Genomic DNA, 12,342 nt, shown 5'->3' with positions numbered 1-12,342 from the left:
GATGCTATTATCTTCTCGAGCCCCTCACTCCTTTATTGTATTGCTGATTTTGCCCACTAAGTCTCAGCCCTAGTGTTCCCATCATCTCCTGATTCTTTCCTACGCTTGTACTTCTGGATGAGCTAGAGAAAATCACAAAACTATGCTAATTGGATTCACTACAAATTTTCATTACATACCTCACTTGGACCCTCACTGCAACAAGATAATCCTATTACATTTCCCTAAATGACTCATTATCCCACTCACCACAAAAATTTTTTCAAATCTTTTTTATCCGTAAACCTCTCACATCTCCCCCATCCCAGAACTGAGAAACTTGATTCATGGTTCACTAAAAAAAATGAGGTCATTCACTGAGAGGTCCCTTTTCTCCCCTTCTCTTCATCTCACATCTCCCAGATCCCATCTGCCATTGTCTGTGCCTTTATCTGCAACTCATATAAAGAGATGGCCTTTCTCTTCACCAAGGTAAGCTTCTCTACATGAAGAAATGACCCCATTTTGTTCCATCTTCTCCAGAAGCTTTCCTATTCTTTCATTCTTGTCTACTGGTCTCTTCTCTACTTCCAGATGGTGCAGTAGAAAGGGAGCTGGGCTTGGAGTCAGGAAGTTCAAATCTGGTCTCAAACACTCACTGGCTATGTGACCCTGGGCACTGATTGCCTCCGTTTCCTCATCTGTAAAATGGGGAGAATAACAGCACTTATCTCCCCGAGTTGCTATAAAATGAGATAAAATTGCAAAGTGCCTGGCACATAGTGGGTATTTTACAATTGCTAGCTACTATATTATTACAAACATGCTCATGTTGCCTTCATCCTCAAAAACCACTGAGGTGATCTATCCATCCTCACTAGTGACCGTCCTGTATCATGAAATTAAGGAATGATAATTCCTTATAAATAGAGGAATGACTACCTCTAATTGCATGGTTTTACCTAACCTTAGAGTGACATTGCAGGCAACAAAGGGAGCCTAGATGAGGCTGCTTAGCCACCTTCTTTTTTGGGGAGATTGAATGATAGAGATAGGATATCAAGAGATTTGTGGTAAAACATATTAGGATGTCAAAAGTTGCCAAAAACTGGGTTTGTTTTGTATCTAGTCATTTGAATGTAGTCTTCCCCATTAAACTATAAGAGCAGCTACTGTCTCCTAGAAAGCAGAGATTGTTTTTTGCCTTTCTTTGTATCTCCAGGACTTAGTGTGTATGGTAGAAGCTTAACAAATATTTGTTGATTCATATTTCAGTTACTTTTTTTTCCCCCAAAAAATTCAAAGGCAATTGGTGATACTATCCACGAGCAACATAAAACATCCATTCTCAGTTCAGAATAAAGTTGTCCTTTTCTAAAGGATGCATATGTACAAAAATATAGCAGCTCTTTTTGTGGAGTCAAAAAATTGGAAATGGAGGAGATGTTCATCAACTGGGGAATGGCTGAAGCAGTTGTAGCATATGAATAATAGTGATGAAATAACTATTGTGCTATAAGAAATCATGATCAGAATACTTTCAGAAAAAATATGAAAAGACATTATATAATGCGAAGTGAAATGATTAAGTGAATGACTTAACTATTTTCAAAAATTCTATGATCCTAGATAATTTCAAAGGATTTAAAATGAAAAAATGCTCCCAGAAAAAGAAATGATGGAGTCTGAATGTAGATTGAAGCATATTTTTAAAAACTTTATTTTTCGTTTCTTGACTGTTTTCTTTCACAATATGACTAATATGGAAATAAGTTTTACATGACTGCACATGAATAATGTATATAAAATTGCTTGCTTTCTCAGGGAGAGAATTTAGAACTCAAAATTTGAAAAAAGAAAAAAAAAACCTTAAAAATAAAATAGCTAGGTAGTCCAAAGTAAAGAGTGTTGGGCTTGGAGTCAGAAAAATCTGAGTTCAAATCAAGTCTTAGATACTTACTAGTTATATGACCCTGAGTAAGTCACTTAACTCTGTTTGCCTCAGTTTCCCCATCTGTAAAATGAACTGAAGAAATAAATAACAAACTACTATCTTTGCCATGAAAATCCCAAATAGGGACACAAAGAGTCAGGCATGACTGATATAATTGAACAGCAAAAATATTTAAAATGATTTTTACATGTAATTGGGAAAAAAAACTAGTGAATAGAGCACTGGCTCTGGAGTCAAGAGGACCTCAGTTCAAATTCAGCCTCAGATATTTGCTTCTTACTAATTGTATGACCTTGGGCAAGTCACTTAATTTCAATTACCTCACCTCCCAAAAAAGAAAATATTTTAAAGAAGTTTTAAAAAACCAAATGTTAAATCTGCCCTTTTCTAATTAGGGAAAAATCTCAGCCTAATTGAATTCTGATGAAATCCACCCCAAAGCTTAGGCGTATCAGTTTCTACTTGCTAGATGGTTATAAGTAGTTTACTCTCTAATGTCCTAGAAGTGTGTTGGGAATTGACCAGATGCATCCTGGAACTGAAGTTGACCTTGGAAAGAAATATGGTAGTCATATGTCATTAAGCAGTTAACAAAAGGTTTATTTTACCACACACAATAAGGATATACAATAAGAACACTATCTAATTTCTCTGAATTTGTCTATTCTCCTCGTTCCTAGTCTCCATATGAAAATGTTGTGTGGTCAGCAAAGCAGGACATGGTGATTTTAAAGGCTTTCAGAGATCTATCAAGTCACATGATCCCCTGACTTACATAGGTGGGATTTTTTATGCTTTTAGGGGACATTTTTTCCCCCTTAATGCCTTTAGCTCTGGAAGGAAGGTATGGGTCAATCTGGTCCCTAGCTTTGTTGCCTTTTAGGGAAAACTAATTTGTATTGAGAGGATAGTGGTCCTATCACAGGGTACCTCAGAATGAAGCACACATTTACCACTATCACCCAAGCACCCCCTGAAATATGAAGGTCCAACCAGGCTTATCTCCTGTGGTACGGTCCACTTCAGTGAGCTGAGTATATTTCAGTCCTAAAAGACTCACAACTTGTAAAAAACCTCAGTCAAGTTGGCTACCTGGTGGTTTAAGTTTGATATTAGAATAAAATGAAACTCATAGATCATACAACAGTTAACGGAAGAGTTATTTGACTAGAGCAGGAGAAAGATACCCAACAAAAATAGTTTTTGAGGACACACTTCCCCTGAGAGAAGCTAGCTTCCCTGAGTAGCCTATGCTGGTGCTAAGCATTCTGGAGGAGATCCAGAGCTACTCAAAAGATAAGAAAGTGATGGCCATCCAACCAAATCTTAAGATGATCTCAATTCCTTTTACTAGCCAAACTTTCATTGTTCCTATCACAATTTATTAACTAATTTAGATATTAATTTTTATTTTATAATATTGACTTGACCCAACAATGAACAATTAACGTCTAATTATTTGTTTATTTTTGTAAAGAATGTTTGTACTTGTGTTGATATAATTCTTATATCTGTCTTGGTAAATGGACTTCCAGATATTTTAAACGTTCTGTAGTTTGGTTGTTTTTTTTTTAAAGTAATTCATTTAAAAATAATCTCTTCCTTCTGGGGTTTGTTGGTAATAAATAGAAAGGATGATGATTTGGGGGGCTTATCTTGTGTCGTATTACTTTCTGGAAATTATTCATTGTTTCAATTAATTTTAGTTGGCTGGTTAAGATTTTTAGGTAAACAATTACATCATTTGCAAAAATTTACAATTTTCTCTTTGTCTATTCTTACTTGCTCAATTTTTTAATCTAGCTTTTTTGGAATAACTAGCATTTCCAATACTATATCCAATAATAGTGGTGTTAATGGCATTCCTACTACTCCTGCAATTTTTTTTTTTTTGAAGACTGAGTCTCTTCATCTTGTTCTGACTGGGAATGCAGGGATTGCTCATGGCTTGGTCCCAAGACTGATTGGATCACAAACTCTGACCGGCTCCATTTCCCAGCTAAGTCATTTTGCTCCTCCTTGGGCAGCCTAGTTTCTAACACACACACACACACACACACACACACACACACACACACACACTCCTGGAGGGCTCTCCTTCTAGGTGCCTAATTTAGTGAGGACACAGAATGGCTTAGTCCACTGCAGTTCAGAACTCCTGAGCTCAAAAGATTTACCCTCCTCAAGCCTCCTCCATAGTTGGGGTTCATGCCCAAATCAAACTACCTTTTCTAGCTAGTATTATTAGTGGACATGGTGTGTACATAAATGTTCCATAGTGTGTGAGCACTGAAGCTATATGCAAATATATATCTACATATATGAACATATATAAACATATATATGCACATGCACATACATTGTTTGAATGTTAGAATTTACATGCATGCAATTTTATGTGGCATGAACATATATATACACCTTCTGTTAGTCCCCTCTTTCCATTAGGATAGCACTTTGTAAGATCTCAAAAGGCAGCTGATGTCCCCTGAGCTCTTGAGTAGCTGAGGGTCAGCAATGGAACAACAGTGACACAAGCAGACCAAGTAAGTCGGTCTTTGGAGGAAGAAAAACCTGCCCCCTGGGAGAGAAACCACTTGAAAGAGAAGATCTACAAGACATCCAGAGCTCAGAGAAACATCTTTATACTTCAAGGTCAACAGGAAGGAGGGGATGAATAGGAGATTCTCTTGTGTATATACACAGAGTTCTGACCTAGGAGCAAATTATAAATGTTCTTATGAAAGACATGGAATAGTCACTGAATATGTGTGCTTGTTCTGAAGTGAGGGAGCAAAAAGGGAAGGTCTCCCATCATGGATCCACAGGGGGATGCTATACAATGCTTTTTAAGTGACATAACCCACCCCCAAAAGCTTATAAAAGTGAAATCAATTTGGAGGGCCATGCTACTTTTTCTTTCAAAGCCTCTCTTCTTCCCCTGGCAACCTCCTTCCCTTGGGAACACTTCTACCCTTCAGACCCCTCAGTCTTCAGTCCCATTCTGTTTAAGGGCAGCCTAATATAGTAGATAGACTGCTGAACTTGGAGTCAGATGAAACCTTTTCAGATAACTTACTAGCTGTGTGACTCTAAGCAAATTGTTTCATATCTGAGCCTCAGTTCTCTGTTATAAATAGGAATAATAATTTGTAATGTTTCCTTAGAAGAGTTAAATGTGATTAGGCACATCTCTGAGGTTTCACTGAATTGCAGAAAGAAGCTGGGTATTCAAAGAAGCAGGGAACCAAGAAGTGGAAGTAACTAGAAAGCCTTCTAAGCACGGAAGGTAGCCAATGAAAAGGCCCAGAGTCAAAAGATGGAGTGTCTTGTGCAAGACCAGTGTCATTGGATTAAAGAATATATGTAAGACTGAAAGGTAAAGGGTTAGGGAGAATGTTACGAAGGGTTTTGAACACTAAAGAGAGGATGTGATATTTGATCCTACAAGTTCTAAATTGGAAGTGACTGAATAGAAATGTGACATGGTCAAGAATGAGAAGAGCCAAGGTGAAGGGAGAAAACAGTAAGGAGATAGAAGTAGGGAGAAAAGGGGGAAGTTTTCATTTTGTACTGGAATTCCTGATTATTTCCCAATTATAATTATGATAAATTATGTTTTTTACAATTACAATTATTCTAATTACAATAAATTCTAAAACTGACTGGTAATCCAATGAGGCTTAGACCCTTCTACTGACATCAGGTGTGATGTTAGAACCACAATGATACCATCCAGATCTCATGTAAGTGCAGGTGGCCCCTGAGATGCCACTAGCCCAGGTATTGGGATGAAGAAAATGTGGCAAGTCCCAATACATCTATCCCTGTCTCCATAGTTGAAAATAGTTCATATATATATATACATATATATATATGTACACATATATGTAAATATAGTTATATAAATATATAACAAATAGTTCTATTTTATATATATAAAAATATTTGTGTGTGTATATAGTACAGTTATAGTATTACAATCAGAGACTATGAATTTGTAGCCATATTTACTTAAGTGCTGCAAGTAAAAATGGAAATCATGGGAAGAAGAGATTTGAAATGGTAATTATGGTTACATATCATGTAGTTCACATTATTAGATATATTTTTAGTATCATAATGCTTTCTATTACAAGTAAATTGTTTTCTTCTCATTATAACATGAGATCATGGGATAAATTCTGACTAATCTGTGTGAATCTCAGATAAGCAGAATAGTTTTGAAAATTGCCAATTGAATTTCTTATGTATTTTAAAAAGAAAAACAAGCTTTAAGAGACTTTCGGTTTCATTTACTATCTTTTGTATTCCATTATGTATATGAAAATATCCATTTTATTTGGTGTTTAAGTTCAAAATTAAAAAAAACTTTAAAAAGAAAATGAAGGAAGATGTTGGCGGGGGGAGGGTTTGAGCATTATTAAAGTAGTTTGGAATGCCAAACTTGAAAAATTTCAAAGGAATTTGGAATCCTATGCCGACCTTAAGTTTAAAAATACTAGTTAATTATAAATACCTGTTATTATTACCCCTCTTTCGTCCTCATCACAGGTCACAACATTTTTTGAAAGGTGATTTGATGCAGTGCCATTTTAAATTAATTTGATTATACATTGGATATCATTTGGTCACAACAAATAAAAAATTGTTTATGGTTTTAAGCATATAGTATAGCAGATAGAAAGAATGAAGGACATGGAATCAGAAAGACAATCTCTAAGAATAGCTATATGGCTATGGGCAAGTCATTTAACTTCTCTGAGTCTCAGTTTCCTTATCTGTTAAATGGGAATAAATCTCACCGGATTGTTCTGAGTTTCTTCAATCAACTTGATAAAATTAAAGGAAATGGTGTCCTTTGTCTGGAAGTATCTACCTCCTCTACTCCCACACTCAGGGTAGACATATGCACTGATTCCTTGTTAAAAGGACACAAGGAGAGGGGAGGATTTTGGGAAGATGGCAGAGTAGGTTGATAAATTTCAAGCTCTCCAGATTTCCCTCACAAATAGAACAAATTTGCACAGCAAACACAGACTGGTGAAAAATCAAGAAGACAAGAGAACTGGGATTCTCCAGGTACAACATGAAAAGATCTGAAGAAAGACTAGGGGCAGGAGATTACCCAGTATGAAGTGCAAACCCCTCTGGGCTAACTCTGCAGAAACATTAAATGGGGAACTGTATGTGTCTGGAACCTAAGCAGGAACCACAGAAATTTCTACCTCTTGGACAGCTTGTGGAGCCATGGTTTGAGTCCCAGAAGACCCTGAGTGAACTTCATCTGATTGGAAACACCAGGTCCAGCTGTGCTGGAGAGAGCTGGCCCTGGGCTAGAAGGAATCAGTCTCCATGAGCACAAAGGCAGCCAGGCAGGGACACTGCTGGTTGTGGCACTTGCTGGAGGCAGGAGCTCTTGGTTTGCCATTCCAGGTCAGAGGGGAGAGCTGAAGTGAAGCTAGAGGCACCATGTTTCCCACTCCAAGATTAGAGGTACTTATTCTAATAAATGTTATTTTAAAAAAATGAACCAGCAAAGAAAAAAGAACTTTACCATAGAAACATACTATGGGAACAAGGAAGACCAGGGTTCACCTTTATAGGAGGAATTGAAGTAAAAAAGAGCTTCTTCTACCCCAAAGAGTAATGTGAAATGGCTCCCTGCCCAGTGAAAATTTATAAAAGAACTCAAAAAGAATTTGAAAATCAAATGAGAGACATTAAGGAAAAAAATTTTTAAAACCCATCCAAGAAAAATAATAAGATTATGAAAAAAAAGTTAACCAACTAGAAACGGAGATACAGAATTTCAGAGATGAAAATATAGAACAAAATGTAGAGCATCTTATAAGAAAAACAACAGATCTGGAGAAGAGATCAAGAAGAAAAAATATAAGAATAATTGGACTACCAGAAGGATGTGACCAAAAAAAGGAGCCTGATAAAATAATGCAAGAAAATTGTTCTGGAGTGATAGAATGTGAGGGGAAAGTAGAAGTAGGAAAAATCCAACAATCACCACTTCAATGAGATCCTCTGTGGAAAAAAAAGAGGCATATTATTACCAAATTTCTAAAGCCCCAGATCAAACAGAAAGTTTTGCAAGAAACAAGAAAAAACAATTCATATATGCTGGAGCTACAATTAGAATTGCATAAAACTTAGCAGCAGCCACAATAAAAGACCACAGGTCCTGGAATCATATCTATTGACAAAAGAACTAGGCCTGCGGCCAAAATTATCATATCCAGCAAAATTATCTATAATATGAAATGAGAAAAAAAGAGACATGAACTTGCAGATTTTTAGGACTTTCTATCAACCAAACCTGAACTTAATAGAAAATTTAACATATAAGAGCCAATATCAAAGTCAATTTCAAGGAATAGACAATTTACATGGGAAATGTATACCAAAATTGACATCAACAATAGGGTAGCTCAAAAGAAAAACTGAGGCAGAGTTGAGATAAAAATACTAATCAGGTTATACAAATGAGGTGCAAAAGAATGAATAGACACAGAGCCATTAGAGGGGGAAGGAGGGTTTGTAGTTATGAAAACCTACTCATCTGGAATGAGTTAAATAGACAACCCTACCTGTATACCATTGAGGATATAGCATTCTCCAAAATCTATAAAGAAATAAGGGGGAAGGGGGGAGGTAGACAGGGAAACAATGGATAGGGAAGAAGACAAGGGAGGGACCCATGAATGAGGGAAGTTAAATAATAGTAAGGCAAGTTAAAGGGTAAAATTAAAGCATAGTCAGTAAGGATAGGAAAGCTGTGTGTGTGTGTGTGTGTGTGTGTGTGTGTGTGTGTGTATACACATATGTATACATAAATATATCCTTTCTTAACTATAGCCTGCTTGGAGAAGGTGATGACAGGGGCAAAAAAGAATAAAGTAAAAAAGGTGTGTAGCAGAGAACAAAAGAATAATTTACAAGGAAGTAAAGAAAAGATGGACAACTCATGAATAAAATTTCTTCTACTAATATATATATATATATTTTCTTGAACTGGTAACTTATTGTTTATATTTTGAATCCTCCCCAACGTTCTACTGGGCATATAACAATGTTCTCTTTTGTTTTATTTTGTTTTGTATGCCTTTTCTGTTTTTTAAAAATAAAATTTTAAAAAAGGACATAAGAAATGTCCCTAGTTACCAGGGCTTATCTCAAGATAATTGCTGATTGAAGAGACTTGTTAAGTTGAGATCTCTACAGGAATCAGCTATAAACAAAACTAATGCAGCCAAGATTAAAAGGGAAGTAGAAAACTGGGAAACAATTTTTACAGCTAGTGCTTCACATCATTTCTAAAATATATACAGGACTGAGTCAAATTTATAAGAATTGATAAATGGTCAAAGATAAGGTATGATGTGGAAATTAAAGCAATTTCTCATCATATGTTCTAAATCACTATTGATTAGAGAAATGCAAATTAATACAATTCTGAGGTATCACTTCATACCTCTCAGATTGGCTAATATGACAGGAAAATATAATGATAAGTGTTGGAGAGGATGTAGGAAAACTGGGATACTAATGCATTGCTGATGGAATTGTGAAATGATTCAATCATTCTGTAGAGTAATTTGGAACTATGCTCAAAGGACTATAAAACTGTGCATACCCTTTGATCCAGCACTAACTCCTGGGCGTGTGTCATTACAATTTTTATTGCTATTGTGTACAATGGTTCTGCTTGTTTCGCTCAGCATTTCATGTAAATTTTTCCAGGCCTTTCTGTTATCAACTTGTTCATCAATTTTTATAGAACAATAATCTTCCATTACCTTGTTTAGCCATTCCCTAATTGATGGCATCAACTCATTTTCCAGTTCTTTGCTACCACAAAAAGAACTGCTACATTTCTGCACATGTGGGTCCCTTTTCCTCCTCTAAGATTTCCTTGGGGGAAGGAGCAGTTAGTTAGATGGAGCACCAGCCCTGAAGTCAGGAGGACCTGAGTTCAAATCTGGTCTTAGATACTTAATACTTCCTAGCTGTGTGACCCTGGGCAAGTCATTTAACTCCAATTGCCTTAGCAAAAAAGAAAATTCCTTTGGGGCAGCTTAGGTGGTGCAGTGGATAGAGCACTAGCCCTGAAGTTAGGAAGACCTGAGTTCAAATCTGGTCTCAGACATTTAACACTTCCTAGCTGTGTGACCCTGAGCAAGTCACTTAACCCCAATTGCCTCAGCCAAAAAAAAAAAAATGTCCTTGGGATACAGACTCAGTAATGGTACTTGTCTGGAATCACCTCATTGCTGAGAAGAACCAAGTCCATCACAGTTGATTTTCATATAATCTTGTTATTACTATGTACAATATTCTTTTTGTTCTGTTCACATCACTTGCATCAGTTCATTTAGTCTTTCTAGGCTTTTCTGAAATTATTATTTGTAAAGGGTTGAAACTCTTGAATTCATGCACTGAGGTTCGGACAACCGAGCACTTAAGGCTAATTACCAATTGGACAATACTCTATTAGCATATACTTGGAAAATGGCCTTTCCTATTATTCTGGGATGGCTCAATAATTGATATATACAGAGAATTATAGGAGAATCTAGGGGGTGGAGTAACACTAGCTAGAATCACTTTGGTGGTAGACAAGGAAGAAGGAGGTCGTGGAGCTTCTGCGTCCATCCAATTCACTTCTACCTTTAAAGACCAAGAATAAAGACTTTTGCTTATCTTAACTCTGGCTGATTCTAAGATATCCAGGGTGCTAATGTGGTCATCACAATTATTTCTTATAGAATAATAATAATCCATTACATTTATATACCATAACTTATTCAACCATTCCCCAATTATTGGGCATCCACTCAATTTCCAGTTTCTATCCACTACAAAAAAAGTTACTATAAACATTTTTGCACATGTGGGTCCTTTCCCCATCTTTTATGATCTCTTTGGGATACAGACCCAGAAGACCCTCAGTCCTGGCTCCATCGAGCAGAAAGTCAGTAGGGCAGCCTCTAGTCCCAGCTTAGAAGGCACACTCTGGGTAACCAGGCTGTTTCCTGAACAGAGCAGGCAAAGCTATCCCCTGCAAACACAAGAAGGCACTCTGCTCAAAGTCAAAGCTCAGAAGCTTGGAACAATGCTCCCTATACCTCAGGAGCAGATGTCAACCATAAAGTAAAGAAAGTAAAAATAAAAGTAAAAGAAAGAGGAAATACCAAAAAAAGGAAAGAAAATGAGCAAGAAACAGAAAAGAACCTTGACCATAGAAAGCTACTATGGTGACAGGGAAGACCAAAACACCAACTCAGATGAGGACAAAATATTCACAAGAGAAATCTCAAAAAGTGATGTGAATTGGTCTCAAGCCCAAAGAGGCTTCTTGGAAGTGCTCATAAAAGACTTTAAAAGGCAAAAAAGAAATGAGAGGTATGAATGAGAGAGTCAGCTTGGAAAAGAAGGGGAAAACTGAAGAAAAATATATAATTGGCCAAATGGAAAAAAAAAAAATCCACTGAAGAAACAATACTTTCAAAAGTAAAATTAACCAAATGGAAAAAAAGAGATACAAAAGTTAACTGAAGAAAATCACACATTAAAAACTAGAATGGGACATATGGAAAGTAATGACTCTGAGACAGTATGATTCAGTCAAACTAAAAAGAATGAAAAAATAGAAGAAAATATGAAATACCACAATCTAGTGTTGACAAACCAAAGATCCTACCTTTGGGGATAAGAATTCATTATTTGACAAAAACTGCTGGTATAACTGGAAATTAGTATGGCAGAAATTAGTCATGGACCCACACTTAACACTGTATATCAAGATAAGATCAAAATGGGTCCATGATTTAGGCATAAAGAATGAGATTATAAATAAATTAGAGGAACATAGGATAGTTTATCTCTTAGACTTGTGGAGGAGAAAGAAATTTGTGACCAAAGATGAATTAGAAACCATTATTGATCACAAAATAGAAAATTTTGATTACATTAAATTAAAAAGCCTTTGTACAAACAAAACTTTTGTACAAACAAAACTAATGCAAACAAGATTAGAAGAGAAGCAAAAAACTGGGAAAACATCTTCACCTCTGAGAATGAGTCCAGAAAGAGGATCTGTAGCTGGAGAGAGATCTATTAAGGGAGACAGATGATTAGACTGTTCATTGTTCTCTCTCAAGGATCAAGTCCCCATGTAGTTGTTGGGGTCTAGGTCCGGCTCGGGGTTTATGGTCTCTGCCAGGACTAGGGAAGGCCTAGAGTAGATGAAGTGCTGAAATTGGGTGACCTGGATATAAATGAATTCTTGAGTGCTGGGGAAAACCCTGGGTTGAAGATAGAATCACAATTTTCCTGGTGGTAGTAGTGGGTAGGGGTTAACCCCCATGATGAATAAACCCAGCCTGTCCGAATTC

Source organism: Antechinus flavipes, chromosome 5, assembly GCF_016432865.1.
Source record: "Antechinus flavipes isolate AdamAnt ecotype Samford, QLD, Australia chromosome 5, AdamAnt_v2, whole genome shotgun sequence".
NCBI classification, from domain to species: domain Eukaryota; kingdom Metazoa; phylum Chordata; class Mammalia; order Dasyuromorphia; family Dasyuridae; genus Antechinus; species Antechinus flavipes.
The sequence above is the reverse complement of the archived record's forward strand: the minus strand, read 5'-3'. Positions refer to the sequence as shown.